We start from the raw sequence: 12497 nt of genomic DNA on the forward strand, positions 1-12497 counted from the left end.
GCTCATCCAGCACGGCGCATGTGCCACATCGGCTCTCCTTTCCTATTATTCAGATTTCACATCCTCCCTCCTTTCCTATTGCTCAAAGACTTCCTCTCAAGACGACCACCCCACTCTGCCTCATGACAGAGCTGATGCCTTCTCCTCCACTGAGACACTTCGAAGACCAGGGCTTTTTTTCAGCTGGAACGCGGGGGAACAGAGTTCCGGAACCTCTTGAAAATGGTCACATGGCCGGTGGCCCCGCCCCTTGATCTCCAGACAGAGGGGAGTTTAGATTGCCCTCTGCGCTGTTCGCGGAGGGCAATCTCAACTCCCCTCTGTCTGGAGATCAGGGGGTGGGGCCACCAGCCATGTGACTATTTTCTCCAAGGGCAACCCACTGAGCTCCACCACCTCTTTTCCCAGAAAAAAGCCCTGTCTAAGACTAAGCATTCCCACAATGCCTCTTTTAGAAATGAGTGCAATTAGTGTATGCGATGCAACTGCTGGATCCAATCTACACAGGGGGCTTTGGTTCCATGTTGGCCCTTATGCAACAGGCTGAGGTGACACAGCCAGTTGTGTAGTCAGCACGTCTGCTGTCAGCAGAGATGTTCCAGGGGGAAAGGGACATGCCTTTCCCAGGGAGATCTCCTACACCTGCCTGGATGTTACACAGCAACACCTAGCAGGCAGCTGCCGTATGGACATGTCCTTGGGGAGGGTCAAACTATTCTCTCCTATTTTTTTTAAAAAACTCCTAAAGAAGGTTCGCTTCTCAGACAAAGTTGAAGAACTGCTGATCCAGTTCTTTTCCTCCTCTCTGTGCTGCTTATCTGTCCATCAATTGTCTACATCTGTCCGCTGTTTTATATAATATTTAGATTGAGAGCTTCTTCAGTGTGAATAATGTTAACCAACGGAGGTGCCCTTCATGTAGGGCAGAGGGGACAGCCCTGATCCTGGCCTTGTCTTTCAGACCATGTGTGCTCTGACTTCAGGAGTGCGTACATCTCAGGCCCCTACGTTGCTTTTATAAACCAGCTGATGAACGTGGGCCACCTCGTATTGGAAAGGTTCTCTTGCCCAGGGCTCAGTTCGCGGAGAAGGGGGGAGTGTGTCTATCACAAGTGGGATTGCCAACTTTTAAACTCTCTCTCTCTGTTCCTTTAATATCAGTTTGATCTGCAGCAATTATCAGGTGATATTATCCTTGAAAAGCTTCAACTGCCTTTCTTGCATATTAAATCTCTATTAAATAACAACAACAACAACAACAACAACAACAACAACAACAACAACATTCGGTTTATATACCGCCCTTCAGGACAACGGAATGCCCACTCAGAGTGGTTTACAAAGTATGGCATTATTATCCCCACAATAAAACACGCTGTGAGGTGGGTAGGGCTGAGATTGAGAAGCTGTGACTGACCCAAGGTCACCCAGCTGGCTTCAAGTGGAGGAGTGGGGAATCAAACCCGGTTCTCCAGATTAGAGTCCTGCACTCTTTACCACTACACCAAACTGTCCTAAAGATACAGGGCATGCCCCTGCCCGTCCAGTTGGCATCCCAAATCATAAGCACCATTCAAATGAGTAAGAAAAGATTCCAATGGATTGTGCCCCAAGGAAGCCATTTTCAAATCCTTTACTAAAAGATTCCCTCATATACCGATTCATTGAAGTCAGTGTATTACTCCTAAAATACTTAAAATTGTAACTCGGGTGTAACTGGTCCTCGATCCAGATGCTGGCATTGGTGAAGACATGAGCAGGGCAGGCCCCACTAGTGGGCAGAGGAAGGCAGATCAACTCAGGCAGATTTAGGGGTACTGTTAAATCTGAGCAAATTACCAGTTACTTTGTTTTATGATATATTTACTTGCTACCATAAACATGGTGGCGTTGATGTTGCAAAGTCAGATACTTGTGCCACAAATATATGTATATTAATACCATAAAACACACCTGTCACTATATTTCAAAAAGTGAAATTGTGGGTTGTATATGGCACCAATGGCTTGGGCCGTACGCAGACAACAGAACTTGGGAGGGGAGCAGCAGGCTGTGTTGCATTTACACCAATGACAAGCGTTTTCCTTCTGAGGCATCCCCAGATTTTAAGTTGCCTCCATGTCGAAGTATTCCCTTTGTCCGCGCTGCTCCAGAGTTATGTTATCTGATATAAAGGGCAATGTGACTCCAGACTGCTTCCCCCTCAAGTCATTGTTTTTTGCTTTCACCCGGCAATCAAGGCACCTCATTTCCCATATTAAATACAGACGTAATTTTTTGTGAGGGTTAGCCAGTTGCCAAGCGCAGTCTACTCCATAGAAGATTGGTGAAAGGGGAGTTGTTTTCTGAAGAAATCCTAGAATGCAAGGCTATGATGAAAACTTAGAAAGCATTGCCCTGCTAAGTGTAAAGTAGAAACATGGGATATATAATCTTTTTTTTTTAATTGCAAGAGACAGGGCTAGTAAAAGCACAACTAACAGGTGTGTGCTCAGAGAAGATGCACCTACAAATGTCTCCATGTACGATAATTCAGAATGCTCACCTGTCGAAACTGGGCATAGCCCATCTGGCACACATGCCCTTCATTCGTATCTACTGGGCTCCTGCATAGATTGTGTAGATTGAAATGGGGTTGGTACAGCTTTGCCCTTTGGCAAACTGCAATGTTGACTTCTAATGTTTCAAAGGGTCTAATCCATGACTTTTAAAACTGGGGGGACCGCAGCCATGTCATTAGATAGCCAGTATTAGCAGCAAATCCGAATGCTTTTCAAAAGATGGCAACTTATCAATGTTAATATTATTTGTGGGTGTGTTTGTACATTTATTTATTTAAAGCATTATACCCAGCACCCCACTGGGAGCGGGACTTGTGTTTCCCACCTAAACCCCCCAAAATGACTAAGACCAAAGTAAGGAGTCACTCCCTGAATGAGTGACATCAGAATAAGGTTATCCTTTTTCTAGCATGTTACCTAATCAAACTGTCTCTTCCTCTTGTCTTCAGAGTTTTAGAAAAGATCTTGGCCTTGCAAAGAAAAGGGCAGCTTTTTGTTTTTTAAAAATCGGCTCATTGTATCTGAGGACATACATCTTGTTCCAGTTTAAACTTGGAGAGTGTGTTTGGGATTACTTTTCCTCCCCCTGAAATTAAACTTTTATTGACCCATTTAATCTGCAGAAACAACCCAGCAGAGATTCAGGGCAGACTCCTAGGCTTCTGCAATAAATTCAGGACTGGAGGGGCCATCAAAGCATGCTGTAGCCACTCATGGTTTTACCCCACCAGTTTCACTGGATCAAGGTTGAAGCTTAGCACTGAAAGCATGGCCATTATATCTTCTGGTGTAATCCTACAGAATCCCTGGTGTGTTTTGGAAGATAAGACATCCCAAGGATGGTGTCCCTTTCCCAGAAAACGAAAAAGGAGTCTTGTGGCATCTAAGAGATGAACAGATTTATTATGGTGTAAGCTTTTGTGACTCATCAGGTGCATGAAGTGTGACCTCAAGAAGCATATAGGCAAACAGAGAGGAAAACGGTGTTAAACTGCGGAATTAAAAAAATAACAGAATATAAGAGGTATGGTCCGTGATGTTTTTATGCAAGTGTCCCTTACATACAAAATAAGCAAAGTGGTGGTAATAACTGGTGATTAAACAATCAATACACGCGAAAGCTTTCGACAATACAAACAAACAACCGGTGTTTTTTTTTTAAGTTGTAAAAGCTGAAAAATTGAAAGCTTTAAATTTCCCAGAACTTTTCACCAGGGAGAGTGAACTGAAGCTGAGGACAGGTAATAGATTCCCACCCCCCAGCTAGCTGAAAGAGGGGGTCACTCTTATGATATATATACTTATGATATATATACTTATCCCTCGAGGGAACAGATTCGACAGGTTTTTACTTTGTTTTGAAACCCTGCAAAACCTGTTTCACCAGAGGTGAAAATGGAACAAAAGATGTGTGTGTGCCCCACAGGAAAATAGGTTTTCTCAAAAATGATGGATTATAAGCATACAAAATATATATGAATGCAATTTGTACTGTGCTAAGAACTTTATCATTTTTTTTACTTTGTCTTCCTAATTAGTCTGCAGAGTGGGATCTTGACCACAGACATTCAGTGGGTCAGCAAAGGAATTAGTAACTAGACTAAGGCCTCCCCGGTCAGTCCAGGCTGCTACACCATTCAGGGTATGTGAGGGAGGCCTGGTCCTAGCTGCCTCCTCCAAACATATTTCAGAGCAGTCCCAAAGAAGCATCATTCTTTCAAGAGAATTGAAAATATTTATTTAGATAAGACATATTCCATCTTTTGACTTTATATGAGGTGGCCTACAAGGAAAGGTAATTTCAATAAAACAAGATAGACAAATGACAAATCAAATTTAAAAAATAATTAGCAATGACTTCTGGTTTGAAGTCCAGTAGTTCTATATTCTGGGAAATTTAATGTTGCTGGGATGCTCCAAAATGAATCCATTTTTTAAAAAAGGTAATTTGTAAAATAAAGTGAGGCCTACGGTCTGTTACCATATAATGACACCGGATATTACTAAAAGGCTGAATGAAATTTGATACACACATGCAAGGCACAATTCTATCATCCAAGTTCAAACAGCAGCTCAACCCCTACCCATGTTCTCAAAGGGGGGGGGGGTGCAACTCTGTACGGTATTCCCTTTGAGTGCTGAGTCAGTTAAATGAAACTTGGCATACAAGTTCAGAACAACATTCTGCATTTTAAAGACCAGCACAGCTTGCACGTGCGAGCGCATACACACACTCTCGCACCTGTTCTGGAGCGGCAGTGAGGGCAGCCCATCACACTATCAGCCTCCATTTGAAATGTGAACACCTGTTCAGTGCTTGCAAACCTGTTCAAAGAGGAAATCATGCAAAATATATTGGAGTGCAATATATGCCTCAGATATCGGGATAATGGAATGAGGATAGGCCCACACATGCGGGAAACATTTCTAAATTTCATTTTCAAACATGAGCTCAACTCGCACATGGGTTTCGAGAGAGGCAGGAGCTAGTGAGGCCTCTCAGACCGTGCTTTACTACTTTAATTTTTTTTCCTTAAAAAAAACAACACAATGCATCAAGAGCCTCATTCTGTGCACTAGGCCTTCTTAACTAAAATGGTTGTGTGTGTGAGGGGTATGTGTGTGTGTGTAGGGTTGCCAGCATCCAGGTAGTGGCTGGAGATCTCCCAGAATTACAACTGGTCTCCAGGCCAGAGATCAGTTCACCAGGAGAAAACGGCTACTTTGGTGGATTGACTCTATGGAATTATACCATGTCAAGGTCTTTTCCCTCCCCAAACCCCGCTTTCTCCATGTTTCACCCCCCCAGATCTCCAGGAATTTCCCAGCTTGGAGCTGGCAACCTTGTGTGTGTGTGTGTGTGTGTAACAAACAGTAATTGGATTTTATTTGGAGCGGCCGTTGCCTCTTCCTCAAACTAGCAGGAAAAGCCAAGAGAAGAAAGTTCCAGAAGTTTGGCCCTGAGGCGGCCTGCAAGTGACCCGTCAGTCTGACCTCCCCGTGTTTCCATGGCCTCGCAGGGTTGCCATTGCAAAGCCGGGGCCTTTCCAGCCGCAGCGCCCGCCGTTCTGTGAGGTTTATAAACGGCCTCCTCAGCGCAGGGTCTGAGAGGATTTGGGCAGGGCCTGAAGAAAGGCGCGAAGGCCTTTGGGCCAAGGGCCGCTCTTAGCGCACGCAAGGCCGGGCGAGTGCCTGCTAGGCCCGGCCAAGAGGAGAGGCAAAGGGGGCCGTCGGAGGTGGAAACCCGGCCTCTTCCCGCGCCTTGCAGCGCCGGGGACGGAAGCCAGCAGCCGGGGCGTCAGCGAGGCCGCGGCGGCCAGGCTTTCCCGGCGGGGTGTGAAAGGGCGCATCGGCTCCCAGGCGACTTTCCATCTGGGCTCCGGCAGCCCACACAGCAGATTGGAACAACGCGAGAGGCGCATTCCTCCCCGGCCTTGGCCGCGACGCAGCTCCGCGCCCCGAGGCAGGGCGGGCTGCCCGGGGATTCCGTCAGGGGGCCAACAAGCCGCGTCTTCCCGCCCCGGCACGCCGGGAAAGCTCCGCGCCCTCCCCTCGCACTTCCACGGCCCAGGAGGGAGTCGGAGCGGCGCGTCCCCCCCCCCCCCCCAAAGCCCTGGAAACGCAGCCGGGACGCCTCAAATCCCAGCGGGGCTTGCACGGGAAGGAGCGTGGAGGTGCGTGCGAGTCCGCAGCGCGGGAGGCCGTTCAAGACTCCAGGTGCAGAGAGGGCGATCGGGTCGCCTCCTGCACTTTTTTAAAAATAATAATAATGAAGATTTAGAAAGGAAATAAGTAATCGGTGCATCTGCCAGCAGATCCTCTGGGTGTGGCGGGGTCCTCCTCCCCTCTGCATTCGGAAAAGAGAATTCTGCGAGCAGGCGGCCGCCCGGGTCCAATCACCACGTGTGCTCTTGCAGCTGGCCTTACAAAGACAGCCTAATGTGTACTGCTAGTAGGACGTGGTTTACAGGAGACGCACATCAGCTAAACTCAATACAGCGTGGTTTAAACCGATGTCCGGCGTCCATCTGTATCGGTAGGTAGGTGGAGAACAGTGCATTCAAGCCTTTTGATTCCCCCTGTCGGCACAAGTGCCTCCGAGCAGGTTCTCTCTCCATCCATCTCCCGTGTACAAACACGTTATATTTACATAGACGCAATTAATAAAAGCGAGTATACAGTACGCGGTTATGTAATATTGCATAAACCCGACTGTACTCCAGCTCTGCCTTCGCCGGCGTGTGCTTCTGGGGCTAAACAGACGGATAGACTCCGACCTCCTCCTCTTGGGTATATAATAAAGGACGCGTCTGTGAGCTGCTAAAAGGGGTGCGTTTTATTTTGCAGGCGGGTAGGCAGCGCCAGAAGAGCCCCGCGATCCGAAATGCAGTTGGTTTTAAGTACGGCCCATTACGAACGGCGAGGCCGACTTCTAAATGGCCGGTTGCGGCTTGCTGTTGGACGCCGTCCAGCTCAAGTTAAAAGCGCTTCTATGGTGTCGCCTCCTCGGTCTCAGCTGGAGAGAAACGCCGCGCTCGAGTTCCTATCAAAGGGACCTTCGAGCGCCCGACCTGGGCTGGATCCCGCCCTACCCGCGCGCAAAGGGGCCCGTCCATCTGGCCCAGCGCAGCCCTGTGCAGAGTCACTCCCGTCTGGGCTCACCGAAATCGGTGGGCTCAGGATCGGGTGACTCTGCCTAGGATCGCCCCGTCCGCCTTTGAGATGCCTCTCGGTGTGGCCACGCGTCTCGCCTGCCGTGTGAACGTCGCAAACGCGCGGGAAGGGCCGAGCCGTGCTTCTTTGGGCCCTTCCAACGGTCGAGCGCTACGCCGAGCTGACTTCTGGCTACAGCCGAGGCGACGTGCGTTCGGGCCTCTCCCGGGGCGCGTAAAGACGCCGCCAGCCTCGTCCCCGCCTGCGAGATACAGGCCGGGGCTTGGCTGCCGTCCCTCTGCCCGGCGCGCCCCGCACACGCCTCCGCCGCTTCCCGGCCATCGCGGCAGGGGTCAGGCGCGCTCGGCTGCCAGCTTCCCAGGTTGGCTTGGCCGGGCGGCAGCCGGCGCGGAAGAACCCGGAGCACCACCGGGAGCGCGGCGAGGAGCCTGGGCTGGCGGGCCTCTCCGGATTGGCTGCTCTGCGCCTTGCCCGCGGCCTTCCCCGGGCCTGCTGGGCTGAGCCGACCGGGCGCCTCCCGAAGACCCGGCAGGAAGCCCCCAGCCCCGCAGGCTTGTCCGCCGGGCCGTTTTGTTCGGCGGCCCCTCCGCCTCCCCCGGAGCCAGCGCCACCTTCGCCCGGCCTCTGGAAGCGGGGCGAGGAGCCGGCTCCGATCCCTCCATGACCCTCTCCGACGCCAAGCCTTTGTTTGCCCAGGAAGGAGAGCCGTCAAGTCCCCCCCTCCCCGCCAGCGCCGTCCTTTGTGTGGACCGCGAGGGAGCGAGGTCGTGTCCAGGGAGCGGTTCCGAAGCAGAGGGCTGGTTTGGCGGCTTAAAATGAGAATCTGTGCAGTGGAAGATGAATGGAGGTCTGGGGGTTGCATTCCAGATTTGGGGGGGGGGCTTTGTTTTTAACCCCCCTGCCCTTATCATGCAGCTCCCAGCTCTCTTTTCTCTATCAAGGGGCTCGGGAAAAGAACCATTAAGCCCCCCCCCCCAACACATACATATACCGTTTTTCTGCTAATCATAAAATCGAACATGATTCTTCTTTAAAAACCTCCTAAATTTGGAAAGTCCCTTCCCCGCGGATAAGAAATCGAAAATGGAGAGAGTGAAATAAAAGTTGCATCGGTTGTTCGACTTGGCTTTCGGGTTTTTTTTCTTACACAGCATTGATCAGATTTGGGAACGGTGGATCCTAGCTAAACCCTTCCCCTACATTTCCCCCTAAACTTAAAAAAAGATATATTTTTTCGTAAAACGAAGTGACTTTTGGGGGGAAAGCTTTCCTGTTTAAAAGGGCCTCGAAGCGTAATTCGGTGCAACGTCCCCTTAAGAGCAGGGAGAGACGGCGGTGCGGGGAAATGGCTCTCCGGACCCGGTTTCCAGCAAGCGGGACGAGCTCCCGGTCCGTGCCCGTCTCCCCGTGGAAGGCCCTCGGTCGGTTTCCCAGCTCTGCCAGGCCGGCTGCGAAACGCAGCGGGGCTCCTTTGCTCCCGGACTCTCTCTCCGGCCACTGGCTTGCTTCTCCCCCCGCCCCCGTCTTCTTTTCTTACTTTAAAAATTATATATCTTCATGTCACAACCGTTTTCCTTTTAAAAGCACAAACATCCAATTTGGCTCAGTGTAATAAAATCAGTCGGAGATCCTTAAACGCTACCATTCCGCTGAATTAAGTTGTGAAATCTAATCTATTATATCCATAAAGGAGAAGGCTTTCATTGTAAATTCCGGTTATAAAGAAAACTCTACCTGGAGCAGTCAAGTTTCCCCCCACAACCCCCCCCCCTCGTCCTCCCCCTTGCCATTCGGATTTGCTACTTGATGGCTTATCAAATTACTTCAAAACGCCCGTCTCCCCCTTTTTCCATATCTCATTGGAACCAAAATTAAACGTGGCAAGACGTTCCTTTTAACAGCATGAAAAGGTCATAAACCGGGAACAACAACACAGGAAAGAATAAGACATACAGAATTATTCCAGCCTTTCCATTGCAACTGAGGTTCTGTGATTAATTTGGACCAAATTTTATATATATATATATCCTCCCAACAATAAAGGCCGGCGAAATAACAGCGTGGCTGGGGTCCAGCCAATCTGCCTCCTGAGCGCACGTGGAGCTAGGAATCTGGAGCGATCCCACCCTACAATGAAACCATGTCGACCAAAAGGGAGCAATTTGAAAATTAATCTACTGTCCTGGAGGCTGGGCTGGCTGAGATTTCACTAAGGGCATCGGTAAAAAAAAAAAAAAAACTCCAGTAATTCATGAAACTCAGAGAGGGCAATACATAGCATTTTTTTAGGAGAAAAGGGAAGAGAATAGATCCATCACCACTGAATATCAGAGGGGGCAAGAATAAAGCTCAGGCGCCTGGCTTTAGCCAGTTCAAAGAAATCTTTTTTTTTTAAAGTGAGGACAAAACCCACCAAATGCTTCGCAGATTAACTGATTACATTTTACCTTTCAAAAGAAATTAAAAATACAAGAGAAAAATAACCCCCAAGTGCCTGCTAGCTTCAGGCCTAGATAGGGGAGAAAAAGAACTATAAAGCGTAAGGGACAAAGTTTAGCTACAAGGGAGAGGAATGAGTGGAAGGGAGGGGGGGGTCTGTAGAAGGCAGCTTTGTCAGATCTTGGGAGAAAGATTTATTAATGTGTGGCTAATGTCCCCAGTGTTATATCCTCCTAAAGCTCTGCCCGATTTCCTAGTCTAATCTTTTATTTCCATCTAATTATTTTTTCCCTGCCACTTCCAACTCAGCGTGGGGGGGGGGTCGGTTAAAAGGGAGGGGGAGGCATGCCGGAGGAACTCTGCAAAATCTCCAGAGTGTTTTCCCAGCTCAGAAAACCTGAACGCCCCAATCCCTGAGAAGGAAAACTAACAAGGGGTTCTGGAAGCAAGCCCCTTACAATACACAAGCCCAACAGGAGGGGGGAATCTGAACTGGAGAGGGTAGAGATGGGGGTCGAGGCCCCTTTAGCTAAGACATTAACTTCCACCTAAGGAAAAAATGTGTGGGGTGGTGGAGAGGGAACCCTTCAACCATGGCTGGGTTTCAGGTGCTATTTTTCCTAACAATCTTAAAAAATATAAACCTTTTTCAGAGTAAGTACATAATAATTAAAATAGAATGATCAGAACAGAATTGCTGGAGAGCCTTTCCCAAGCCCAGTGTTTGTGTGGCAAGCTCACCCATTTAGCATCCTCATTGCATAATTCCGAATAACGATGATGCAACAACATACAGGAGAAAACAAGATTCTATATTTATTTTAGCTGTACTTGAAAGCAGTCCAGGTTTTTTTGGAGGAGGGGGGGGGGAACCACGACATGCAACAAAGGAAGGAAAGAAAGAACTCAATTTCAATGAAAATTTAAAAGAAAAGAGGGGGACTGAAAATCTCTAAAATGAGATTTTCTTCTGTTAATTCATAAGTTCGATTGATTTAAATAGGAGTCCCAGTAAGCAGATTTAGGACTACAACCTTTTTTTAAAAAGGTTCTTGACCATTACATTGAAATGGAATTAAAAGTCTATAAACGCATAGATAATTCAAAAAAAGTATGTGTATAATGCACATTGTATGTAATGCAACTAAAAATTGTGTGTAATGCAACTAAAACCGTCATAAATGCAAAATTAGGAAGAGAGATACCTGCAAAAAATTAATATGTCCAGGGTTTTTTTCCTGCTATGTTGAAATTGTGCTTTTATGGGTTGTTTAGCTTTAAGGCTTTATATGAAATAGAGCTCCAAGATAATGCCCCAGCACTGGCCAGATTTTTAAAATCTAAATGATCATAACCAAGGCCTTTCAGTTATTATTAAGTTAGAATCAATTCCAGCTTTTAAAATTAGGAGTCTCTTTCCCCACACACACCACCATAAAATTATATCAAATATATGTTACTTTCAGATTGGAATTTCCCACGGCTTGAGGAAAAAAATGTCTCTTTAAAATACCCAGAAAGCACAATGCTAAGAATTATTGGGCAATTTCTTTAGTCATTGTTCGGTAAACCATTAGCATTTTATCCATGAAAATTTAGAAGAAAAATATTAAAATCTGTGGCAGCTTTCATAAAGAGCGTGTCAGCATATTTTGTGCGGTGGCAGCATCTCATACAATCGCTTGGAACCTTTAAAACTACACAAAATCTGCTTTTTTAAATCTGGAAAGAAACCAACTTGTTCCTCTGCCAATGTATTTTTTATAAATATAGAAAAATTGTCCATCCTTTCAAATGGAAATAGCATTTTATTCAGATTTTATTTTAGCATTTTATTCAGATTCAGATTTTAAAATCTTTGTCTCTGATCCCCTGTTTTGCACAATAAGTTTCCTTTGTACCTTAACAATGCCCTTTATGTTATTTTCACCTCCATTTCCTGAGGTTTATATTAAAAGTTCTGTAAGTTTTTTTAAAAAATTATCAGTTGGGTGGAACTGTTTTTAAAAATCACTTCAAATAGTAGAGGAAAGAAAATATTAGATCAAATCGAACCAGGGGCCACCTGGGTCCAAGTTTTACCGTTTATTTATACCTCATTAACACAATATAATTAGCAGTAATACTATTGGTATTATGAGAGAAAATTAAGTCAAGCGCCAGTTAGTCGTTGCTAAATCTAGATTGAGGGCCTCCTTTTCTTAGCTCAGTGAATTTTAATAATGTCCCTGGTTTTGAAATCTCAGCCATCCCACGTTTAAGTCTGTCCTGAATTCACACTTTTAAGAAAATTATCACGGTTAAAAAAAGAGATTTCCTTATTCCCAGAATTAAACTAGAACAAAGGACTCCATTCGAATCCCTTCCCGTGCATTAGGCGACAGGTTAAAACGCTGCCATTCTGCTTCGAATTATTTCGCTCCTGAATATAACTCTGAAATAAGCGTCTATTCCTTTTTAATTTTTTTTGCTGCCTGCTTTGTCTGTGTGCATTTAGGCAGAAAATATGGTGCAATGCCCAGTCTTGTCTCTTGCCTGCACCACCATTTTCGAAACTGGCAGCAATCTACTTTAATGTATTGTTTTGCCTCTCCGTAAGATTTATTTCTAGATTAAATAAGATATGAGGATGGAGGGGGTGATGGCAAAAAATAAAATAAAATCACAGGATCGAGGAAAAGAGATGGTTGGGGGGGGGGAAATGAACCACATACCTCTGATCCAGGAAGCCGGGCCCTCTCCCCAAAGAATTATTAACAGGGGGGTGGGAGTTGGGGAGAGAACCTCTCCGCAGGGTTTGGTTTCTCCTCCCCCCCCCCCATT

This window comes from Eublepharis macularius, chromosome 4 (assembly GCF_028583425.1).
Source record: "Eublepharis macularius isolate TG4126 chromosome 4, MPM_Emac_v1.0, whole genome shotgun sequence".
Classification (NCBI taxonomy): Eukaryota; Metazoa; Chordata; class Lepidosauria; order Squamata; family Eublepharidae; genus Eublepharis; species Eublepharis macularius.